Source organism: Hipposideros armiger, unplaced genomic scaffold (assembly GCF_001890085.2).
Source record: "Hipposideros armiger isolate ML-2016 unplaced genomic scaffold, ASM189008v1 scaffold_943, whole genome shotgun sequence".
NCBI lineage: Eukaryota > Metazoa > Chordata > Mammalia > Chiroptera > Hipposideridae > Hipposideros > Hipposideros armiger.
In genome coordinates, this window is record NW_017732293.1 from 153,559 (window position 1) to 179,743 (window position 26,185).

At 39.5% G+C, this 26,185-nt stretch overlaps 1 protein-coding gene across 1 annotated transcript in view; it reads right to left on the reverse strand.

Moving 5' to 3' along the window:
- The window catches only part of CHSY3 (chondroitin sulfate synthase 3), a 269,070-nt gene that overhangs the window by 127,180 nt on the left and 115,705 nt on the right, over window positions 1–26,185 (reverse strand). The gene's annotated exons all lie outside the window — the stretch shown is intronic.

Here is a 26,185-nt window from a genome sequence, read left to right on the forward strand (position 1 = left end):
ATATGAGGGCTAGTGACACTGCCCTCTACAGCTAAGATGCTGAACAACAGTTCAACCTGGAGCTGGGCTGCTGTGAGTCGCCAGGGACGGCTTAGGCTGCAGTCCCTGTGGCAGTAGGTTGCCATGGGCTACCGTATGTAGCCAGCAGCCAGCGTGAGCGGCCAGCAGCCACAGTGAGCGGCCATCCAGAAGCCGGCGACTGATCTGCCTCGCCAGGGAAGAGCGCAATGATGGTGCCAACTTGGGCTAGTGAAGCATCCTCCACAACTAGATTGAAGAACAAAACGACAGCAACTTGTCTGTTCCCCTTCCCCCAATTCCCCAGCACTGTTCCCATCCCCCTAATTACCCAATTAAAAAAAAAAATCTTAAAAAAAAAAAAAAGAATTCCTTCACCTCCTGAAAAAGCTAATAACATTCTGTGATCCCCCTAAATACAACCAGAAATTCCTAATTCATAGAGTAAGCAGAAAAATGGTCCCCCAAAGATACTCACATCACAATTTATAAATGCTACCTTATTTGGATAAAGTGTCTTTGCAGATGACCTAAATTAAGCATTTGAGGAGATGAGGTCATCCTGGATTATCTGGTTGGGTCCTCCATTAGTCATGAGTCAGGGTTTTCCAGTGAAATCAAACCACTGGACGGCAAATCCCAAATCTATACGGTAGGCTGGAGGTAAGATTTAATGCAGTCTTGAATCTCAAATGTGTAGGGCAGGCCAGCAGGCTGGAAACTCAGGCAGCTTTTTTATGTTCCAGGCTTGAGGCAGAATTTCATCTTCAGGAAACCTCAGCTTTTGCTTTTGAGGCTTTCAACTAATTGCATGAGGCCCACCCACATTGCTGAGAATAATCTTAGAGTCAACCCACTGTAAATGTTAATCACATCTACAAAATACCTGCACAGAAACATCTAGACTAGCATTGAGTGAACAGCTGAGCATCATAGCCTAGCCAGGTTGACACATAAAATTTACCCAAGTGTCCTTAAAAGAGACACATGGAAAGGAACTTGTACAGAGAAGGGCACAGGAAGATAAAGCAGAGATGCAGCCACAAGCCGAGGGAGCCAGCAACAGCCAAAGCTAGAAGAGGCAAAGAACCAATTCTCTCCTAGGGCCCCAGAGAGGGTGCAGCCCTACCCATACCCTGGGTTTTCAAAGTCTGGCCTCCAGAACCGTGAGAGAACAAATTTCTGTTGTTTGAAGGGACCCAGTTTGTGGATCATATGATGACAGCTACAGGAAACAAATACAGTAACTATAAATAGAAAATTCACATCTACCTCATCTTGACAATTACTATTAGCCAATTAATCTGAACTTCTCATATTATTCTATGATATAATGATATGACTTTTATCATTACATGTCGATTTTTCATCTACCCACACCTAAAGGATAATTAACCGATGCGACATTTTAAAAGCAGTGAGCATCTTGCATCTAGACTTGATAATCAAAACTAATTTCATCAACAAATACAGATTGTTAAATACAGTGTTAGTAAGGGAACAAGAAAATCAGAAATTGAGGATTCTTGTTTTGAGTCATGGTTATGACAGCTGGTGGACTAGAAGGAATATAAACAAGAGCTATTTTAAAGGAAGATCCACTACGAGACAGTTGATTGCTGAATTAATGAAATGAAGGGAAATTATGAATCGAGTAGGACCAAATCTTTGGGATTGGGTGATTCGGAGAACAAAGGTACATCTGACAAGGAGGCTGGGCAGAGATGTCCTGTGTGTGTAGGCACTGATGTAGGCAGAGTAAGGGGTGGGTGGGGAGAGGGGATAAGCAAAGAGGGAGGCAAGTATACATGATGAGGACTTAAGTTTGAGTATGTTAAACATCTTGGTATGAATATTTTCATCAACAGAGAGTTAATGCTGAAGAAGATACAAAGAGAAAACAAGCCATGAATTACAGACCATTCCACGATTAGTCTTTTTACATTTACATTAAAAGGCATTATCAACAAATGCCAAAGTTTAATGTGATGTTTTGCCATCAGTGCTGAAAATGAATAAAGAAGCTATATACAGTAATGATATTATTGAACTACGCTATTAATGACAAATATTAGTATTATGCGATTATGGATAACATTTTCCTTCCCACAGCAGCACATCATGTTTTCTGTACATTTTGTACTGAGCCATCCAAAGGAAAGAAAAATATTTTAATTTCAATGATATGAGTAAGAACAATTATTGTTTAATTACCATGCTTCCTAATTGTAATTGGGGAAGTTTTTTAGCAGTAATTTATGACACATCACGTTACAAGCATAAAGTATTTTTTATAAACAGCTTCAGAAATAATGTCATTTTATATTGTCTAAGAACTTAAGCTCCCCATAATTTTAGGTGGTTTCCTTAAAAGGAAATACTAACAGCAAACACATATATAGTGTTTCCATGTCATAGGCATTGTTCTACATACTTTTTGTGCGCTGACGCATGTGGTCCTCTTCACAAACCTATCAGGCAGATACAATTATTATTCCTAGTTTATATATGAGTACACTGAGTCATGGTGCAGTTAAGAATCTTGCCCAAGACCACAGAAGTAGGGTCCAAGCCGGGATTTTACCCATGATCCAAAGCACTAAGCTATGCTACTCTATGTAATGCGTGCTATAAATAAAGGCTGATAGTCACTTTGGGAGAATGTGATAGGTGTGTAGATGTAGTTTGTTTTTTTATCATTATTGAAGTGGGAACCATCTGTACAATAAAAGGATCCGTTATGAAAATCAAGCTTCCATTTCTCCTTTGCTCTTATGCCGAGATCAGTGAAAGATTCATCTTTAGTTCCTTTTGAAATTGCTTTTCTTTCAAAAAAAATTTGAAATTTCCTTTTGTTTCAAACAGTGCTACAACCCAACTCTATCAAAGCTCTTTAAGCAAAAGAAAGGGAAAAAAAGCATAAAGATGGGAACCACAATAAATGAAATGGGATCATTTTAACAAAAGGGCAGCAAGTGTTAAATCAAGCTGAACATTGAGTGTCAAATGAATTGCTCAAGTTTTTCAAGTTTTTTCCCCCGTAAGTTTTGTTTCTGATGAACCAGAATTTTCTTTAACCAGCTGAGTCAGAGAGTTTGTTTAAGTGCCAAATCAATGCCATCAGATACTTTCGGGGTCAATGAATTGCATCCAACCCAGCAAAGTTACGATGTGCAGAGAGGAAAGAAATTACAGTGTGAGGTTTTCAAGGCATGTCACACAAACCTCAGTCCTTAGAGAGGGCATTGGAGGCACTGCCCTCATCTACCAAGGAGAATCTTAATAAGCACCACATTCTAGACAACATTAATACCCTGGAGCTCAAAAAGGAAAGAAAATCAACATCAATTCTCATCACTTTTCCAAATCTTTCTCCCAGCATCATTTTTATCTGTCATTTCTTGGTGCTGGTGACCAGTTGCCACAATGACAGCTCTGCAGGGAAGGGACGAAAGCGCTGCTGCCATCACCCTGATTGAGCTCAGACACTGAATACATCATCCCTTCAAAATGGCCAGACCTCACTGGCACCCTGCTTGGAAAACTGAGTCCGCTGCCACCACAGCGCTTCCAGCTGCTGCTTGTGCTGCCAAAAGTGTCCTCTGGGATGTGGAGGGTACACACAGACACTCCAGGTACCCGTGTCTTCTTGCTTTCTCAATTCCTTTTTCTGCTCTTCAAGACATTATTTGATTCCATTAAAAAAAAGTAACACAGTTCATCTAAGTAACAGCTGAAGAAACTCATGTCTCTTCTAGAGTTTCACCAGTACCAAACAGCCAAGGACTTAAGATGTTTTCCAGTTGCTCCCAACTCTTCTTTCAAAATCTATTAGTGAAAACCTCAGCTCACAAGGAAAAATCTTAATTCTGTGGTAATAACATATATTTAGACACTACAGCCGCATATCATAAACTATAGAATGGAAACCCAGACCTTATGTTTATAACGCTTTTGTAGACTACCATATCCATAGCTAAAAATGACCATTCTGACAAGGGGCCAACACTAAGACCTATTGGGAGAGAGGAGAGTGTGTCAAAAATACACGATCGTTTGTCAAACAGTGTTATGTAACTTACATTCAAAACCATCACTGAGGATCTTCTCAAGATGGGGGTGGGTAGACACAGGCTGCAGCTCACTTTCTGGTGAAAAATTCCTCCATGTGACATGATATACAGACCCACAGGCACACATGGTCCCAACAGGGTGAAGAGCAGTGACAGCAGACTGGAGTAGCTGGGTGGTCCTCCACCTCCTCACACACCTTGGAGCAAGAAGGACATACCATGCTCTCCCACCCACATCTCCAGACCTTACCCCCCCCCCCTCCTGGGGCAGGCTGACTACATTCAGAAGATGAGGCCCCCATACCTATAAGACAAACTGCTAGTATACTCCCCCAGCAGGACAGCTCAACTGCTCACACACCACTGGAGTCGGGCTGCCATAAAATGCTTCCGTGGTCACATATTATTAACAGCTAGCATTTATGAATACTAAACACTTCATTATTCTCATGACGTTAAAATTTAATACTTAGTGAGGGGTAGGGGCGGGGTGTGTGCTAGGTTGCCTTCCAAAAGCTTTGCATATATTAATCATCTAAATCTTACAAAATCCCTGTGAGGTAGGAGCTATAATGGCCTTTATTTATAGGTGAGGAAACTGAGGCATAGAAATGTTATTAATCACATCCCAGGCTGTGGGGCTCTGGACCTCACACTCTTAACTACTTCACTAGATGTTTTCTTGAGCTAACAGGGAGCCTCAATTACAAAGGTGGCACACAGACATTTGAGGAAAGCCAATGCCATGAAAAACAGGTCATAAATATTAATGTATATGGAAACAAAGTTAAGAGAACAAACCACTCAAGAATTCAAATCAAGTATAATTAATATCAACAGGGGAATAAGAGGCTATGATATCCATAAGAAAGAACCCATTAGTTTCCAGAGAAATGACAAAAATTGATCATTGACATTTAAATCTCAATAGATGAGCTGAATAAGAGAACAGGCACAGCTGAAGAATAAACTAGAACACGCCAAGGAATTCTCACAGAAGCAGTTAAAATTACAAAGACATAGCAAGAATGAAAGAAAAGCCAAAGGATGTGGAGGACTGATTCCAATATGTGACAGTAGGCTTTCCAGAAAGAGAGAATAAGAGAATAAAGCAAGAGACCATGTAACTAGAACAAAATGTCCCCAAACTAAGGTAAGTTTTAGGTTCTCAGATTTAGAATTCCTAATAAATACTGGGTAAATCAGTAAAACAGACACAGCTTGACACATCATGATAAACTTCTCAGAGTTACTAAACATTTAGATTTCACTGCTTTTGGTCACCTCAAAGTTAACATAACTAAAACACATCTAGAACTGAGCTCACCTAACCTAAACAGTCTCATTTTAATTTCCTAGTTTCTATCGTTAATATTAATATTCTTCCAATCAATCAGCCAACAAATGCAATGCCTTCTTTAACTTTTCTCTGTCTGTTACAGACTGAATTAATTACATGTATGTCCCCTGAAAATTTATATGTTGAAGCCCTAACCCCCAACGTGAAGGTATTTGGAGGTAGGGTGTTTGGGAAGTGATTAGGGTTACATGAGGTCATGAGGGTGGGGCTATCATGATAGCATTAGTGCCCTTATAAGCGAAACACCATAGGGCTTGCTCTCTCTGTCCACTGGGTGAGGACATGGTGAGAAGGCAGCTGTTTGATAGCCAGGAAGAGAGTTCTCAGTAAAACCCTACCATGCTGGCACCCTGAACTCAGACTTCCAGGCTCCAGAGCTGTGAGAAAACAAGTTTCTGTTGTTTAAGCCACTCACTCTGGGGTATTTTGTTATGGTGGGCCAAGCTAAGACCATGACCGTACTTATACGTGATTCTTTCAGTTACAAAGAACAGACAGAGAGTCACTCAGGCCAGTACAAGAGTTGTTGTAAAGATACATGTGGTGTGACAAAGGTGATGGAATCATACGGAGTTCACAATCAAAAGACATCATAAGCCTGGTCTCACAATTAGGAACTGGAAGATAGTTCTGGAAACAAGGCAGCCGGTATCTATGGATGTGAGACTCATAAACATGAGGAATGATGGTCATTACTAACAGATTCAATTCTACTCCCTTCGGTAGATCTGCCTACTTGGTATTCCCACCTGTAATTCACTAATTCTTACCTTTATTCTATATAGCTTCTTTTTAACTGTTCTTGCTTCCTTATAACTGTGAGTTGCTGTGATCCATTTTGATTCTGACTTTGTCACTGCCCTCAATGTCTATACCAGCCATTCATTACTTAAAACTGATTTCATCCTAGTTTTGGTTCTATTTACTAGGTCTTTCTGTGATTCTATTCTCCTTTACAAGGCTGACTCTATAAATAGTAGCTATTTTTCTTTGTATAACAAACTCTATCCTAATTGCTCAGTTTAGTGAGAATGTCTCTCTATGGGAATACATAAATTATTGAGCATGTCCCATTCTTAAGATATTGCCTTCCTGTGAACTTATAATATTATTACACAAATGACTCACCAGTTAATCATGGGTTTGCTATCCAGTGCACCCCTTATTCACTCTTCCATAGTTATTAAATTTTTATATTGTTTACTTATCATAGTTTATAGCTTCTTATCTCTTCTAGGCATTCTTTCTAGTATGGGAGCCTTTTTTCAGTACTTAATGTTATGTGTTTATTGATTTGAGTTCATTTTTCTCAGTCTTATGAAGCTTTCAGAAAATTCAAGTGCTTCAGCTTTTCCATTTTTAAAAATAGGGGCAGAAAGGAGCAATCAAAGCCTGGAAATATTAGCTGATTACAACATTTAAGTAGTGTTAAGCTACAGACAGCCACGGCTAAAGACAGGCTCCATCAGAAGACCAGGAAAAAAAATTCCCAAGATGGGTTTCAACACTTCTTCATGAGACAAAAGCCTCCCCGTTTTTCTTTGGACTAAAATTCCTGCTTACATTGTCTCAGTACAGAGGAGTCCCTAAAATAAAAACTGTCATAACTGATGGTAAACTGGTGTGACCAGTGCCATGGAACCAATGCTGTGTCACAAAATATTTCTTAGCTGTATTTTTATCTCCACAATCTCCACAATGGCTACTATATAGTTAATCGTTACCGAGTTAATGGATGGAGAAGGTGTCTGGTTCAGTGCTGAACCCCCTGCCCCTTTCTCTGAGAACGGCATCCCCACATTGGGTTGGATTCACAGGAGTCATGACTGAATGGTGCAGCAGCTCACTAGTCCTCACTGGCAGATGACTGGATGGCTTCTAGGGCCAAGCTTGGCTAATCAGACTTCTCTCTGTGTCGCGGGGGATTGGGGTGAGTGGGAGCTCGGTCTACATCTGCACCATGCAGAATGGGAGCTGGGGAGTGACCAACCATGGCAGGGTGGACTGACAGTCTGTGAAAGCTCATCTGCAGAGCAAAAGGACAGCATGACACAGCTACACCCGGAAAAGCAGAGAGGGGCCAAGTGTGGTGCTTGATTTGCTCCACCCTAAGCCTTCAGTACATTCCACTTCTGTTTTCAAATCTTCATGGACACAGTTGTCATTCTCAATTCTACTCCCAGATTTGCTCTGTCACTCCAGTGTACTGAAGCTATTTTTCCATGACTTGTCACCTCCTCTGCAAACTCTAATTCTACATCTGGTTTACAGGCCCATTCACAATTTACCGAAGCTTGCTCTTCTCCCCTTAGCTTCTCCAGAATACTTCATCCCTTTTGTGTTTCATCTGCCTTGATCTCTGTCCTGTGAATATGCCTTAAATGTTACCTCTATCTTTGCCCTTAAGTCTGTTCCTTTCTTCAAATGCCTGGTTCTGCCTTATCACTTTAGGAAGTCAAGCTAGCCCTCCTCACAGAAAGAAAATGTCCCTGTTCCACCCCTCAGGTATATATGACATCCTATGATATCATAGATCATTCTTTTGGGCCCTTTTACATACATCTTTGTAGAGTAGTTTTCATCTCTGCTATGTATGACTTGATTGCACTGGGAACACTTGGGCACAGCGTGGGCTCCCAATCAGTGATTCAGTAAGATACGTTCCCTTTCTTCTCAAAAACACATCTTTATGGGATTAAGAGGGTAAAGCAGTCTAGAAAGAATCAAAATTTAGGATTCTGTAGATAGATGTATAGTCTCTAAAGAACTTTAGTTTCCTTTTAGAAAGTCCTATAGTGATTTAATAATTAAACTTACTGTTTTTGGTGATTTTCAATTATATTCCTTATATTTTATTTACAGAAGCAACATATGAATATAGCTTTACTCTAAAAACAAATCCAAATGATACAGAACTGCATAGAATATGAGGCTTCCCTTCATACAGCTCCCACCCCCATCTCCACCCCATCCCCACCCACTCACTCCTCTCCACAGAGGAGATCATTGGAAAGAGTGTGATATACATTGTTCCAGATCTTTTACTGAGAATTTATTTGTAAACGTGAATATGCTTTTATTTTGTTAATAAAAATAAGATCATACTTTATAGTTTTCTAAAATTTATTTTTTCTGTTTAAAAATAGTGTTTATCTATGATAATAAATATAAATATACCATATTTTTGTAATAGCCGCATTAATAGTCCAAAGATAGATGTGCACCAATTAATGCTACCATTAACTTATTGCAATGCCCCTAAGTTGCTATTGCAACAATGCTGCAGGGAAGAAAGATAAGTAAACTGTGGTGATTTCATTTGTCAGCTGAATTTGGTGACAATACTACCAGTTGGTGAGTCTGGCCTGCTTATCTGGGTGTGTCAATATTGAAAATGAGTCTATTTACATAGGCCAAGTCCAATTCTCGTTCTCTTGACAGTGAAGACAGGCTCGTACCTAGATCTGATTCTAATTATGTGTGATTTCAGTGCCCATGTTTCTTTCATTTTATCAGGTTTCCAGTTTTAAAACATACTGTTTTTTGTTCTTAAATGTTAGTGCTGATTAAATCTTCTGTAAAGGGTAAAACTGTATATACAACCAGCTATTGTGCAATATGCATTAAAATCATTATTTTTAAAGAAATTGTTGGTATGTCAACAAAGCAGCTGGTTAAATGAAGACTTCACAACATACTAAGCTGGTCTTTGGCAGACATAGCACTGTGCATCCCTCTAGTTGGCAGATGGCGTCATGTATAAATGCTCCCTGTTAACTATAATATATTGTTTGAAGGTTCCACAAATGAAATTTAAGTTATTTTTAAACAGGAAAACGTAACAAATAGAGGCTCATTTGAAATAGTTTCACAAAATAGTTAACAAGAGATAACAAAAGATAACTGACACGCCAGTGGGTGGCAGGTACATCACACCAGGAGAAAATGTGCCGGCCAGAATCGAAGCGCGAACCTCCAATCCTGCTAGAGCTGCAGGTGCGGAATCATGAAACAAGGCCCTACAGCAGCAGGTGGCTCAGTGGTCATACTCTTGTTCTGAGTGTTCAAATATTAAGGACAGACAGCCTCTACCTCATAGCCACCAAAGGTTCTCCTAGCTGCTTCTAAAGTGTTGAAGAAACTCTTCAGATACAAGGTTCTGCTTCAGACTTCCTCAGCAAGGCATTCCAACACACACACACCATAGAGAAATTCTGTCATCCAACCCAAACAGCAACGGATGAGGAGCTTATGAACCCATTGTGCTGACGTTATGGAGCAGAAGAACGGTTATCTTCTCCCATCTGTGAACTACTAAGGAAAAGTTATGGTTATTGACAATCTCAATTAAGGACATGGGAAGATATGCAGGAAATGTTTTATCACTGATTGATCGCTGGCCATGGAAGAGAGCCACTCAATTATGCACTAATTAATGAGTTCATCAAACAGTATTTTATCATGACGGTTACAAAGCACATCCTAGTGGAGGAGTTGCATACTTTATCAGTTAAGCAAGCTCATCCTGCTCCAATAGTACTTTCACAGCTCCTCTTTCAATTAACAAACATATATTCAGCGTTGAATAAAACATTTCGAAAGGTTTTTTTCCCAGAAGTCTAGTTGGACTTCCTGATTTGGAGGAGCTGTTACATGGTGGCCTGTGGCTTTGGCCAACGTGTAAGGGGACATCTGAGAATGATTCCTTGTTCTTTCTCATGGCATGTGCCAGCTATCTGTAGGCAAAATGGAAGGGGACACAGCTTGAACAAATTATTTTCTTTCCTAAGAGAAGCCTTGGACTACGCAAGCATGTTCCCAGCTGACATAAAGAGAAGCTCCAGTCTCTGTCAATGAAAGAACTTTATAAAATATCTTCTTGGCGTCATCCCAACTATGAAAACCAAAATTCTCAACTCTGGCCAAATGAACATCAGACTTTATCTTTTATTTAGAAACTCTACATCAAGTTCTAAAATGGGAGTTTGAGATGTATTACTGTACCTCATGACGCAGGGCCAAATTACAAATGTTGTCAATTATGAAATCATTATCCCATCTCTTGTCCTGCAACTTTGGTAAAGGGGAAAACGTAGGGCTAAAAAGTGGATTTCATGCACACTCCAAATATGAATACCTATCCTCATCATCTCACTCACAGATTGGAAGAGGACTGCAAAAAATAAGAACTTGGAGAAAAGGTTAAAAACAAAATAAAAGCAAAGAAGAAGAAAAAGAAAGAGAAGGAGAAAGGAAGAAAGGAAGGGAGGGAGAAAGAGAGAAAGAGGGGAGAGAGGGAGGAAGGGAGGGAGGAAGAGAAAGAGGGAGGAAGGAAGGGAGGGAGGGAAGAAGGAGGGGGGAAGGAAGAGAGAGGGAGAAAGGGAGGGAGGGAGGGAAGGAGAGAGAAATGTACCAGCATAATTCAGCCAGATCTGGACGCAGTGTGTTCCCTAACTGAGATAAGAGTACACTTAGAGATATGCAGAATTCTGTCCACCCAATTCCGCCTCTACCTCAAGCTGTGCGCCACACATTTGGGGGGACACAAAAAAAGACGAATTGCATCTGTTGAAATAATTATACAGAGTGATCATTTTTCAGAGACACACATTGAAAATCATAAACTGTAAGATAAAATAAGGACAAGAAATTACAAAGTACATAGGAATATTCATCAAGAAGTAGGAGTATATTTCAGGGAGTAGCTATATATTTCACTTTATGTTAAAAGAAACTTTGGTTTTTTGCTTTTTACTCCTCCTCCTTTATTTTTTTCTTTGCCTCCTTCTTTTTTAAAGTCACAGATTTGCAAAAGACATTAGGTTATACTTATTTTTACTGAGAAAAGAAAGAAAAAGAATGAACACTTCCTAAGATTTTCAAGTTTAAAACAAAAACCTGACAACATACTATGTTCAGTAATTACAAAAAGTAAAATGTCATATTAAAAATTGAATTTACAAAAGTAGTTAAATATATATGCATATATAATGCAATATCATTCTATTTGATATGATTAGATGACAAAAGAATAAATGATGACAATGTAAAGTATTGGTCTTTATTTTTTGGTTTCTACAGGTCAAGTGGAATTATTAATAGATATTACTGTTACTATGGCATTAGTGAGAGTTCAGTATGTAGCTTTTGAGGCTTTTAAAAATATATTATGTAAAAAGTATGTTTTCTTTGAACTTGATTCATCTCAGCTAGTAAACTGCACCCAACAGGAATTTTCCTATTATGTAGAGGTGAGAGCTGATCCAGAAAAAACCTGGATGATGAACAATGGAGCATGATAGTCTCTGGGTGGCCAATGACTTACTTATCTCAAATGTTTTAGAAAATGCTTTTTTCCTATAATGTAGTATTTAACTTGTAATCGGTCAGGGTGTATTTGTAAGGTCTGTGTGGTTGGAGGCCCCTGTTGAGTATATCTTGATGTAACGGTCAGAACTCACATGGTCAGTGAAAAATAAATGTTGGATGAATGAGTCATCACTCTTCCTAAAAGTAGTTCAATCTTAAGGGAGAGATATCAGATAAAAGGGGAGACAAGCTAAAGTCATTTCAGTGCTTTCTTGAATATGAACACAGTTTACACTGGTCAGAGACAAAGCTGAAAATATTTTTTTCTCTTATTTGTATTATCCCAAGATTTTTCAAGAAGTAGATCTTACAACTTCTCAAATATACTTCTAAATTTGAATTATTTTTCTTATTTTTACAGAAGATATGGGAATATATGCATCACTGACAAAGAATAGGAAAAACAATGTGATGTTTTAATATTTCAACTTGTTTTTGTAAATTTTATAATTAATTTATTTTTTTTAATTAAAGTTTATTGGTGTGACAATTGTTAGTAAAGTTATATAGGTTTCAAGTGTACAACTCTGTAACAGGTCATCTATATATCTCATTGTGTGTTCACCTCCCAGAGTCAGTTCTCCTTCCATCACCATATATTTGTAATTAATTTAATAAATAATTTAAAACTGTAATCGTTTCCAAACAGATAACTGACAGATTGTACTTATTTACAATGAACTTTCTACCAAATGAAGAGGCCACAGAAAATCTGATTTTCTAGATAGATATTTTAATACTAAATTAAAAAACTGAAATTCTGATTTCATGCAGAGGTCTCTGTGAAAATTATTTATAGATGCTCAGATCATCACTCATTTGAGATGTTGGCGCTAACAACCTGCCCCCCAGCTCGGGTTCCCTGTTCTTCCAATGCAGATGGTTAGGGTGTCATAATGACCAATTGACTGTATCTTTTACTGGATGGTAAGCTCATTTAAGTCAGGAAATATGTCATCTTCAATATTGTAGCTACAGGTAGAGCTTCCCTCAAGTTGTTCCAAATATCTTCCACAGATATTTGGGAAAACCACAAGACCAAATCTATTAGCCTCTAAGTTTAAGGTCATGGGGAAAATGTCAAGTTTGGAAGCACCTTCATTACTAGCTTGTTTGTTTGTTTTTCAAGATGACATCCCTCTCAGCATCTCCTCAAACTTCAGTGGTTTGTTTTAGCATGCACTAAAAGATCAGCATAGCACACACGGCATTTAACTTGAGCCAGTTTCACTTTTGTCGTGGGTCATGTAGTTCACCTTCATTTGCATGCTACATGGCTCCCGAATCTTCACAAAGATGAGAATGCAAGAAATCGAAGTTCCAAATACAGTATCATTTCCATGTGAATGTAATATGGTCATAATAAAGTGGTCTGGCTGGGCCAGCACTGTTTCCCCTTTAACGAGGTAGTTTTAAAGACATTAGTATCATGACATGACTTCTAACAGTTGTTCCCCGCTCTCCAGCCTGATTCGCCTTAGTAAGTTGAGACTTGCTTATCAAATGGTTAGAGAAGTGGCTGAAGTTACAATAAATAAGACAAGGTGGTCAAAAGCCTGGCACTGCCGGGTACTCAATCAAAGCTCGTCCCTTTCCCCGCCTGCTTGGCCACTGAGCAGAGAGAATGTTCCCCAGCAGTCAGGTCTGAGGCACACCTGGGCAGGGCTGGGACCCTCACCCACGCTAGGGATGCACAGCATGTCCCTATTTCCTGACATAAGCGTGACACGTTTTCTATCTCAGGAGACTCACCAGACTTCACAGGACCCAGACGAAAGCACATGAAGGAAGGGACGCACATCCTTAGCCAGGAACAGGAGTTGCAAGGCCCTGGCATCTCCAGGTGCTCCCATGAAGAGAACCACACCTTCTAGAGCAGGTAATTCTCAGGCACACAGAAGTGATCAGTCTTCCTTCCACCCTGATGCTCTCAGGACTAATTTTATCTTCCCACATCCCTGGACACCAGGAAAAAGCAAACTTAAAGCAAACCTCCCGTCCGCTTTCATCCCCAGTTTGTCCTTTCAGCATTTTCATATTCTCCACGCCTCTGCTCTCTTCCAAACACTGTAATGTGTCCTCTCAAACCCCGTGTCTACGATCACTAACCTCTCCTCTACCCTCATTCTCTTATTCAAATATTTCACCTTTCCATACCCAAATTTGAATGGATCCCGAGCATACTGATTTTTCGCTTCTTTGTTTGTTTTGTGTTTAACCAGCCCTCCCCAGTGAGTGCTATTTTACTTTCTTTCACAATCTATGTGCCTCGGGGTCAGTAGGTGGAGATGACAGTACGTGACCTGTTTTCCATCTGTAATGCATTTAGTCCCATTAAAAACCCGAATTCCTTTTGAGCTCTGAGCAACAGCGGTTTGAGTCCAGCCCGAGCTGAGCAGCCGCTGAGCTGCCAACAGGTAGCAGGATGGCTCAGCTTAAAAACAAACAAACAAACAAAAAACCCGAATTCCTTATGTCGCCCAAATACGCCACCCACCAAACCTTCTAACTACTATCATTTATCAAACTCAGGTCATTCATTGACAACACTGGTACCTTCTTCTGACATCCTTCTGGGTGACACCAACATCCTGCAAATGACCCTCCATGACTCTGATGTTTTTATACCTTGACTTAATCACGTCCAATAACCTTTTCCTATTCCCCTTCTCAGCCTCCTGTTCCCATCATAGTAATATCCTAGTCCTAGTTTTCACCTGGAAATATCCCAGCTCCTTTGTCTTGTATACAGGTATCTTACTCTGACTACATCCTCCTGCCCTTTACACTTAGCCAAATACATAACCCATCAATTCTACTATCTCATAATGTCTTTCTTCCACTGACCCCTCCACTTTTTCACTGCCCACCGCCATCCTCTTGGCTTCACTTATCTCCTTACATGGCTTTAACTCCATGGTCCATTATCATAGTCCATGCCTTATGAATAGTTCCAACATCCTGGCCCCCGCAGAAAAGTCCTGACCCAGCTCCAACACAGTTTTCTGCCATCTGCATCTGTAGCTGAGCATCTAATGCTGCTGGAAGAAATCCAACAATGGGTCCGACTGGTTCCACATTTGATTCACAAAAGCACACATCACACAGCACTCAAAATTGCCAGGAAATTCTGTTATGTTTCCTAATAAACTCAATTTCCTAGTCTCTAAAATGATTACTTAACACATTTTCTTCTCCCCTAAACTGTCCTAATTCCTTCCCCTACTCATTTTTACATAATAATTGTGCCCTTTACTTTATTGAGAAAATAGAAGCTGTCAGGTGAGGATTCCCGCATCTTCCTATCACTGAATCTATAAATCTGCCTCCCTCTGTACGCATCCTCTCTGCTTTCCTCCTGTCACATGAAGGAGGATGAGTTCCTGCTTTTACAAAAGGCCAATTTCTCCTCTTGTTCTCTGGATCCCACCTTCCTTTGTATCCTCTGGGAATTTGCTCTTGGAAGATATTATCTTTGCCGTGTATCATGAATTCCTCCTTTGTATTAGGTCATGCTAATCAGTATGGGAAAACATGGCTAAGGGTTTTATATCTTTTCAAAAATACATATCTCCTTTGACCTCATATTCTCTCCAGCCACCATTGTTCTTCTCCCTGCTTCAAAATGAAAACCTTTAAGGCCGGCCGAGTGGCGTGATGGTTAAGAGCTGGCTTGGGACACCAGAGGGCCCCGGTTCGGATCCCACATATGAGGGCCAGTGACACTGCCCTCTACAGCTAAGATGCTGAACAACAGCTCAACCTGGAGCTGGGCTGCCGTGAGTCGCCGGCGACGGCGTAGGCTGCAGCCCCTGCTGCAGTGGGTTGCCATGGGCTACCGTGTGTAGCCAGCAGCCAGCGTGAGCGGCCAGCAGCCGCAGTGAGCGGCCGTCCAGAAGCCGGCGACTGATCTGCCTCGCCCGGGAAGAGCACAATGATGGTGCCAACTTGGGCCAGTGAAGCAACGTCCTCCACAACTAGACTGAAGAACAAAAGGATAGCAACTTGTCTGTTCCCCTTCCCCCAATTCCCCAATAAAAATCTTTAAAAAAAAAAAAAGCCTTTAAAAGATTTCGCTTTCTGTCTGTCCTTTTTTTCCCCTACCAATCATGCTTCAGTACACTCCAATCTGATGTCCATCTACCATACTTCTGAAACTTCTCGTCAAGGTCACCTATGCAATCCCATGTTGCTAAATTCAATTACATCTATAGCCTTATTTTTTAGCCACAGTTGACATAGCCGACCTCGTCTCTCCTTCTTGAAACATTCTGTTCTGCCGGTCTCCATGACACTACACTCTGCTGGTTTTTATCCTACTTCTTTCTCACTGACTACTTAGCCCTGTTGCCTTGTTCTTTCTCCTCTACTTGACCTCCAAACGATGAGGTTCATTGATAATCAGTCCTAGATTTTTCAGATTTTCCCAACCTCCAATGACTTCTTAACAATAAGCTTATCTGATCCTGGGTCCTTAATTGCCATCTAGCTATACTGAAGATTTATATATTTCAGCATATATATAAACAACGGTGATCTATTCTCTCAGCTACAGATTCAATTCAGCTGTGTACCTGACATCTCCATATTGATGTCCTACATAAATGTGAACGTGAGCATGGCCACATCTCAGTCCCGCTTCCCTGACGCTGCCTCCCCGGTCTGGTCTCCACCTCAGTAAACGACATCACCATTCACCCTGCTTACCCAAATTAGAAAACAAAAATGAGGCTAGCCTTGATTATTCTTTTCCCTCTTTCTTTCAAAATCAGCAAGTCCCGCCAGTTCTAGCTCCAAAATGTATCAGTAAGTCATCAATTTTTATTTATCTCTACTGTTAACACTCTCTGCTTGCATCTCAGTATTCTAGCCCATCTCCCAGCTTCCACCTTTGTTTCCCTGTTCTCCTCCAGAAAAAGCCAGAGAGATCTCTTAAAAACAGTAACGAGACTGTATTGTTTCCCCACTTTAAAAAACGTTATTCATCCTTCCCACTCTCCGTACAACAAAAGTTTCACGTTAAGACCTGGTATGATGGGGCCCCACTCACCATGCTGGCCTCATGCCCATTGCGCTCCGGACTGCTCGGTGGAGTACCAGCACCAGCGAGCCTTGCCTCTTTCCTCAAACACAGGGACAACCGCCCCGCCGATGGCAGGCTCCTTACTCACCCACTGACGTAAAGTAGCCTCCTCTCATTACTTTTTATCACATCACCTCGTTAGCTCCCTACACTGCATTTTCAAGATTTATACTGACCTTTTGTTTTCCTGTTTATCTGACTCCCCCAGTAGGCCTGAAGTTTCAGGAGGGCAGGGATCTGCTCTCCTGGTCCCCTCAATGTTCCCAGCACTTAGCACAGTGAGGAACACTGAGTATGCGCTGAATAAATATTTGTTTAACGAAAAAACGAATGAAAAACTGTATGAGGTCACCAAATTCTTGTTTAAAGTTCTCATTTATAGCACACTCATGTAACACAACCACAAAGCTGACACAGAGGTCTTGCATGGTGAAATGGGGGTTTTTCACATAAAAATACACTGATGTGCAACCTAGAACTAAATTATAATTATGTCCAGGAGCTAATATTTTTCTCTAAAGAAATTTTAAAGACTGTTCTTTTCCCACGATCTTGAGCACCATGATAATACGTAAAACTTGTATATACTTCAGGTGCTTTCCCAATGAGTTCTCAAAGTAATTCTGCTTCGTGACATCAAATACAAGAAATGAATAACAAGCACTGTGTGTGACACTTGCAGGTTAGCAGGAGTGCTAGAAAGGATAATGACACCACTAACGCCCCTCATTTATGGTTGTAGATGGGCAATGCTCTAACCCTTGGTTTAGACAGGTGTATGCATTACTCCTATCCACCAAAACAAGTAATGCAGACAAACCTACACAGGCAATTGTGAGAGGGGAACCTCTCAAGAAGCCTGCGACTTACCTCCAATTTCTAGGTCCTCCCCTCTCCAGACATCCAAGTCCATGTAAAACCCTCCTTTCCATACCTTGTCCCTTTATTAAAACCTACCTTTGGGAAAAGATCTGATGAATCATCTACCTGGTATTATAAATTATAGAATAGACAAATAGGTGACTTCTCCCTATTTGAATATTTAACATAATTTGAACATTTAACAATAAAGTCCCAACTTAGCAGAGCAAATGAAACAAAACAAAATTTAAAAAAAAAAGGCAACTCTTACACAAGAGTTTTTTGCATTTCTGACCTAGTTAGTGGAAAGAGTCTTGAAGGCAAGGGGGCTGCTTGTTAACGTAAAATTTATGTCACAATTGAGAAAAACATCTCAACTTGCTCACTGGGTCAGCAATAGTTCCACAGAAATTTCTTTCAGGTTTTAGTGTAATTACCCGAGGTCAATTCCTGAACTCCCTATAATCAAAGTTGGCTATGTCAATTCTCAAGGAAGAATTTTGTGACTATCATGAGCCTGCTGAGGAACCAAAAAAATCAAACTCCTTTTCTGAACACATTTTTGCATTTCTACTAATGAGGGTTAGGTACTATGCGCCATTATAACAAGCAGAAACTCCTCTAGGGGACTCCACACAAGAAACAAAATAATGAATTCGTGTCTCTTTCTATATGAAGAGTGAGGAAAATTAAAGGCAGCAATCCACCATTTTGTCCATAACTTGTCCTGCTAACTGTAACTATCGAATATCTCCCTATAGGATAAGTAATTGAGTTTTACTCTAAAGAATCATCATTTAAAAAATTAAAAACAAAATCTTGTAGAGAACCTTTATCAAACTTAGAACACAAACACTATATATCTTTAAAAAAACAAATATCACACCCCTGTTTCATATCAAACAAAATGATGAGCTTCGCTTGTAAAAACCAGTAGACAAAAAGAATTGATATTATGATGAGAATTTATCATTGTAAAATGGTAATAGGAGGTACAAATAATTCAAAATTAGAGTATATGAATATTTATTTTACCTTTATCTAATTAAGGATTTGCTTGAATAATTACTGTCTGGGGAAAATGCCTATTAGTTAGATGCTATGCTACAATAAAATTATATGCAAATTAAAATCTAGGAGGTAGTGATGATATCTGGTAACAAATGAGATTCTTGATGCTTAATCCCAAGATTTCTTAAAATTTCTCAGAAAAGCTTTTAACACTTCTACCACTGTTACCCTTTCTGTGTTCTTCCCAATGTATAATTTATACTGACACAGGCATCCCAAGAGATGTAACCAATACTTTCACATTTCTTAAAAATTTAGAATGCAATAACTATGCATTTAATCTCCATCATGCACTGCCTATCTATACCTACATTAAAATATAGCTTTATGACTCTCAAAACTAAAAAAAAAAAAAATTTCAGAAAAAGAAAATGTAATGACCCATCTATCAGCATTTCAAAGTCACTATCTGCACCTTTCTCTTTCATTGAACCTCATCTTTACAGAATTAGGATATGCTTTTTGAGAAAACACCATTTTTATTATTCTGTCAGTTTAGCATGATATCTAGAGCTAAGTCACAAATGCCGTTCTAGTCCCTGCTGGCATCTCTTATATTTGATGTCAGTAATGTAATAGTGTAGTTGAAGAAACGCAACCTTTACCTTGCCTTGGGTTGGGTGCCTAGACGTGGGTTCAGGTGCACATGTCCCATTGAGCGCACTCTTGGGGGAAAGGAGTGAGGGAAGCAGCGAGAGCAGAAGGAGCAGGTCTCGGTCTAACAGGAGTCTAGCTTCAGTCTGATTGTGGGGGAAGCAATGGGTCTGGGCACAGCACAGTGCATTGCATCTTGGAGCAAAGGGGTCAGCTTCCGTACTCTCTTACCAATCAGTCATCGGGTGGGGAAGGGAAGCATATCCTCCGTTTGGGGGTAACACAACTCCTGATGTGCCAAGGGCACTTCTCTAGAGGACACAGCTTGAGCTGTTAGCGTCCACAGTTAAGAGAAGCTTGCTGACAGACTCCCTGACAGTCCAGGTGGAGATCTGAGCCACCACCCAACAGCTGAGACAGCCAGGATCTTCCTTAGTCACCCTATCTGTTCATCAGTACTAATGTGTTTCTGTTAAACTAATAGCCCAACGATATTTTTCTGCGTGAGCTTACCAAATATTATAATCTCTTTTGAAAATAAATAGACCACTTTGTGTATTTATTACAGAGGTGGTCTCCCAAAGTGATCTGTATGGAACATACACTGAAGGTGTTTAGAAAGAGGCTCAAAAGAATCATTTTTCCTCTTTCCTCAAGAAATACTGTCAACATAGGTTGAAAACGGTTCATTTAGGTGTTTAATGAAAGAATCAGTTTCAATGAAACCTAACTATTAGCTCATTTTGAATGGCCATGAAGTTTCAAATTATTTGCCTTTCTAATTTCCATAATCATAGTTGCATATTATGATTTACAGCTTTCCATGATATTATATTGAAAACATTAGAGCCACAGAAGATTTATCATTGGCCACTGAGCAAATTCCCTGCTGGTCTGAGACTCCCCCATCTCCTTAAATTTAAATGTGGGCAAAGAAAGGCAGTTTTGACAGCTCTAACCTTTCCACAGTCTCAAATACATAAGATTACCTGTCTGAACAATTTGGGGGAGCAAATTTTAGAATGAATATGTTGTCACACGTTACGGAATTGGTACTCTGGAAGACTGATGACAATCTAATGCTGACAGTTGGACAAAGAGCTTCCTTTCCCTGGGACTTGATGTCACAGGGCATTCTCTAAATACAAGAGAGTCACTCCGTGTTTCCATGAAAATGGTCACTGATTAGGGGTGAAAAATTCGATTTATTTTGAAAGCAGCTTTATCTCAGGTTTAATGGAAAAAAACATTGAAAGGCCTCGAGGAGCGCTCACGTGCCAGGGCCTCCAAGTATCTAGATCCTTGGCTATAATCAGTGATGTGGTCAACAGAGCACGAAACTCTGGACTGAAGTTCAAAAGGTTTACAATCTCACTCTTCACTTTTCACATGGACGAAATGGATTCATTTCACCTTAGCCAACCTCCCTAAAAGTAGTGTCAGTGTCAAAATTTGAACAACTTAGACTAACATCAAGAATCTTTCAAAAGAGAACCCTGGACAAATCAAGTATCCTAAAGAGACTGGGGCACCAGAAAAGTTCTTATAGGTGAATCCCTTTGCCACAACTGCTGTTTGGGGGGGGGGGGTGAAAAGGGGGGATGTTTATGCTGAGGGGAAATTTTCCAAATCCCTGACAATGACTGCAACACAATTTCAGTATATGAAACAATTTTGTAAAATTATTTAGCATTAAATAAGATAACTTCAGGAATACTATGAAACAATTACAGAGCTATCATCCCCTCACCACCACCACACCACACCACACACACACACACACACACACACACACACACACACCAATCTATTATCTATTTTTATTCTATGAACTGTCTTGTTGCTAGAATTCTATCCTGGTAGATACTCTAAATAAATCTAATGTCCTAGAAAGAAAATCTTCCACAGAACTGCCATATTGGTTCTCGGTGAATCTTTAACTAGAGGTTAAATCAAAATCACAATCATGTTTCAAAAATGTTATAACTCTAATCTCGTAATTATTCAAAATTTTTTTCTTCTAACTCTAATAATTTTTTATGAAGCATTACATTGTAAAAACATTTGTCTAAATTTTGGCATTTCTTTTTTTAAATTTTTTACTAGTTTCAGGTGTACAAAAAAACAGTGATTAGACATTTATATACCTCACAAAGTAATAATCCCAATAAGTCTATTAACCATCTGACACTGTACACAGTTATTAGAATATTAATGACTATATTCCCTATACTGTACTGTATATCCCTGTGACTATTTTTTAAATTATAGTTGACATTCAATATTATTTTATATTAGTTTCAGGTGTACAGCATAGTGATTAGGCATTTATATAATTTATGAAGTGATCCCCTGGTAATTCTAGTACCCATCTGACAATAATTTTTGCAATTTTATTGACTATATTCCCCACACTGTACTTTACATCCCCGTGACTATTTTGTAACTACCAATTTGTACTTCTTAATCCCTTCCCCTTTCTCATCCAACGTCCTTCCCATCTAGTAACTATCAGTTTATTCTCTAAATCTATGGGTCTGTTTTGTTTGTCTGTTTATTTTGTTGTTTAGATTCCACATATAAATGAGATCATATGGTGCTCATCTTTTTCTGACTTATTTCACTCAGTATAATACCCTCTAGGTCCATCCATGTTGTCGCAAATGGTAAGATTCCATCCTTTTTTTTTGGCATTCCTTTGGTGCTGCCATTTCGTTTTCTTCTGATAATTTCAAGTAAATATAAGTCTACTAGATGGAAAGGGAGAATAGGCTGGCCAGTAAAGATAATCTAGTGACTATGCTTGTTTCTTTCCTAATGACTTTCGTTATAATTCTACTAAACACCCGGCATTCACTCTTAACCTCACTGACGGTGCACGGATTGCATAGCAGGGGCAGACAAACACTCCCTACCCAGCCTGCAGTATGCGCCTTACCCTCTGCTGCAGATGTAGAGTGAACTCATAATTTGGCGAAGGAATAAAAGACGCAAATGGTGTAACAGTGCACTGTGGACAGGAAGGAAGAGAGTCCCCAGAAAAGAATGTGCTGCTGATCAGCATCGTGAAGGCTTTGATGTACCTCAGTCTGTGTGCAGGGCATGAATCTCTGCATGAAAATCTCTACATCACTTGCTCTTTTTGGTTAAATACAGATTCATGATCATACATAACAGAAAGCTTATCAAGCCTTTTTTAAAGTCATAATTATGACCAAGAAAACCACAGCCATCCTGGAAGTTACAAAGTATATTTCAAGTTGAATACCAATCGCCTGTATTATTAGAGGGCAGAGGGCGATACTGCCTGCTAAGCCTCCAAGGAGATACATAGAAAGAGGTGCCTTTTTCACTCTCACCGAATTCTTTTCAGGGACTAATGTTCTGGGGACAGAAAGGAGAAGATAATTACACAATATTAATACTCTGCCCTTTTCCTAGGCAGAAGTACCTAAAGTGATTTCCAACAGATAGTTAAATACAAAGCAAATGTAAATTTCAACAACTCCCTCTGCCGCAGAAATTAACCTGCGGAAATGGGCATCTTTTGAGCTCAGCAGCACTGCACATCACAGGAGCTAATGAAAGATCAGGCTCAGGTTAATAATATTTATCTCACTTACATCCTCTCCCAGCCATTTTTTGTCAAATAGCACCACAAATTAAGGGTCAGGAGGATAAGTGATTCTAAAAACAAATATCTCATTTCCAAGACTAACGGCCCTTGGGTTAAAAAACAATCTTCAATCTTTTCCCTGTACCTGAGCAAATGACTGCTTTTCAGTGAAGGTAGAATTCGAAGAACTTAACTACTGAAGTCCTAAGGGGGAGGTTCTCTCTCCTAGAGGGTCAGGCTTTGAGGTACTCAAGGCCGCCTGCTATGAACAACCCAGCACAGTGCTGGGCACTTCGGGGAATATAGCCTTTCCCCTTTCATTTAAAAGAGTAAGTCATGGGCCGGCCCAGAGGCACAATTGATTAGCTGTGAGCTCTGAGCAACAAGGTTGCCAGATGGACTCCTGCATGGGATGGTGGGCTACGCCCCGCCCCCGGCAACTAGATTGAAAGCTGCGACCGGACTTGGAGCTGAGCTTGTGCCTTCCACAACTAAGATTGCAGGACAACAACTTGACTTGGAGTTGATGGGTCCTGGTAAAACACAATGCTCCCTTCCCTAATTCCCCAACACTGTTCCCTTCCCCAATTCCCCAATAAAATCTTTAAAAAAAAAGAGTAAGTCATACTCTTAATAAAGAATTCAAGTGAAATAGTCCCTTCTCCCTCTCACTCTTGAAAGGCAGCCACTGTTAAGTTTTAATTCCAGTGGTTTCGTATCACAGAGGTAGAGCTGCTCAAGCCAAAGACCGTGCAAATTGCCTCTGCCTACCCGACCCCATTGTCTTTCCTGTTGATTTCAAAGCTTTTTAAAAGAAAATTTTAAGGAAATTGAGCCTTTTGCTGTTTTATGTGTTACAAGTCATGTTTTCAATTTGTCTTTTTCTTTTGATTTCACCTAATCTAGCAGCCCTTGCCCTGTGGGCACAACGCAGCTCTGCATCCTGCACCTTCCTTGGCCAGAAGCCAGGGCAGGTGGGAGGAGAGCAGGACTCCGAGGCCTGAGTCGTCTCAAAAGCCTGCTCACAGCATTCTCCACTTTTTCAGCAATATTTTGGCAGTTTAACAAAGAATATGATTTTTAAGCAATGGACAAATAAATCAACTTTATGTTTAAAAAGGAGAGCGTCTGCTTATTTTTGCTTGTGCTTTAGGTGTTTTGTTTTTTTTCCAGGAGTTTTACGATTGATTTCAGGTCTTACACTTAAGTCTTTAATCCATTTCAAGTTAATTTTTGTGAGTGGTATAAGACATGGGTCTAGTTTCATTCTTTTGCATGTGAATATCCAATTTTCCCAGTACCATTTATTGAAGAGACTGTCTTTTCTTCATTGAGTATTTCTGGCTCCCTTGTCAAATATTAGTTGACCACGTACTTGTATGGATGGGTTTATTTCTGAGCTCTCCGTTCTGTTCCATGGATCTATGTGTCTGTTTTATAGCAGTACCATACTGTTTAGATTACTCTAGTTTTATAGTGTAGCTTAAAATCAGGAAGTGTGATGCCTCTTGCTCTGTTCTTTCTCAGGATTTCTTTGGCTACTTGGGGTCTTTTGTGGTGCCATATAAATTTTAGGATTGTTATTTCTACTTCCGTAAAAATGCCACTGGAATCTGCACAGGGTTTGCATTGAATCTAAAGATGGCTTTTCATAGTATTGACATTTTAACAATGTTAATTCTGCACAGCAACAGAAACCTTCAACAAAATGAAAAGGCAACCTATATAATGAGAGAAAATATTTTCAAACCATATATCAGATAAGGGATTAATATCCAAAATATGTAAGGAAGCTATACAACTCAATAGCAAAAAAAAAAAAACACAAAAAAACCCAATCCAATTAAATAGACATTTTTCCAAAGAAGATATTCAACAGGTACATGAAAAGGTGTTCAACATCGCTTATCAGGGAAATGCAAATCAAAAGCAAAATAAGATATCACCTCACAACTGTCAGAGTGGCTATTATCAAAAAGACAAGAGATAAGTGATGGTGAGAGTATGGAGAAAAGGGAACCCTTGTGCGCTGTGGGGATGGAAACTGATGCAGCCCCTATGGAAATCAGTATGGAGTTTCCTTGAACAATTAAAAACAGGGCTGCCATATGATCCAGCAATTCCAGTTTTGGGTATATAATCCAAAAAAAATGAAACCACTATCTTGAAGAAATATCTGCATTCCCATCTTCATTGCAGCATTATTTACAATAGTCAAGACATGGGAACCACCAAAGTATCCATTAATGGATAAGTGAATACAGAAAATGTGGTATATATTACATAAAAAGGAATGTTATTCATCCATAAAAAAAGGGAATTTTGCCATTTGTGACAACATGAATGAACCCTGAGTGCTAAGAGAAATAAGTCAGACAGAGAAAGACAAATGCTATACGATCTCACTTTCATGCGGAATCTAAACAAGCAAACAAACAACAAACAAAAAAACCCATTTCATAGCAACAGACAGCAGATTGGTGGTTGCCAAAGAGGAGGGCGGGAGATGGGTGAAATGGGCTAGGTTGGTCAAAAGGTACTAACTTCCAGTTATAAGTACGTCCTGGGGATGTACTGTACTACACAGTGACCACGGTTTGCAATTCTGTATTGTATATTTGAAAGTTGCTAAGAGAGTAGATCTTAAAAGTTCTCATCACAAGAAAGACAAATTATGACTTGTGAAGTGATAGATATTATGTAAACATATTGTGGTAATCATTTTTCAATAAATACATACATATTTGACATACATATTTCAAATCATTATGTTGTACACCTTAAACTTACACGATGTTATATATTAATTATAGCTCAATAAAACTGGGGGAAAAAATACCCAAGCAGCTAACATATCAGAAAAAAAAAAAGAGAGAGAGAGCACATCTACAACCAACCAACCCAAAGTCATCGTAAATAGTACCCATTTCAAAAGCAATCTTTGTGCATTTTAGATACTTTTTAAATGTGGTGCTCTGGAAAAGTTATAATACATAAGCAGAGAACTGGAAGAGATCTACTAGGAAAGTAATGCCTCGTAAGAATGCACACAAATTTTATATTTGGTAATCTCAAATAGACAAAATGAGAAGATACAATTAATGGACAGTATGGAAAGGCTGTTGCTGTTGTTTTAACTC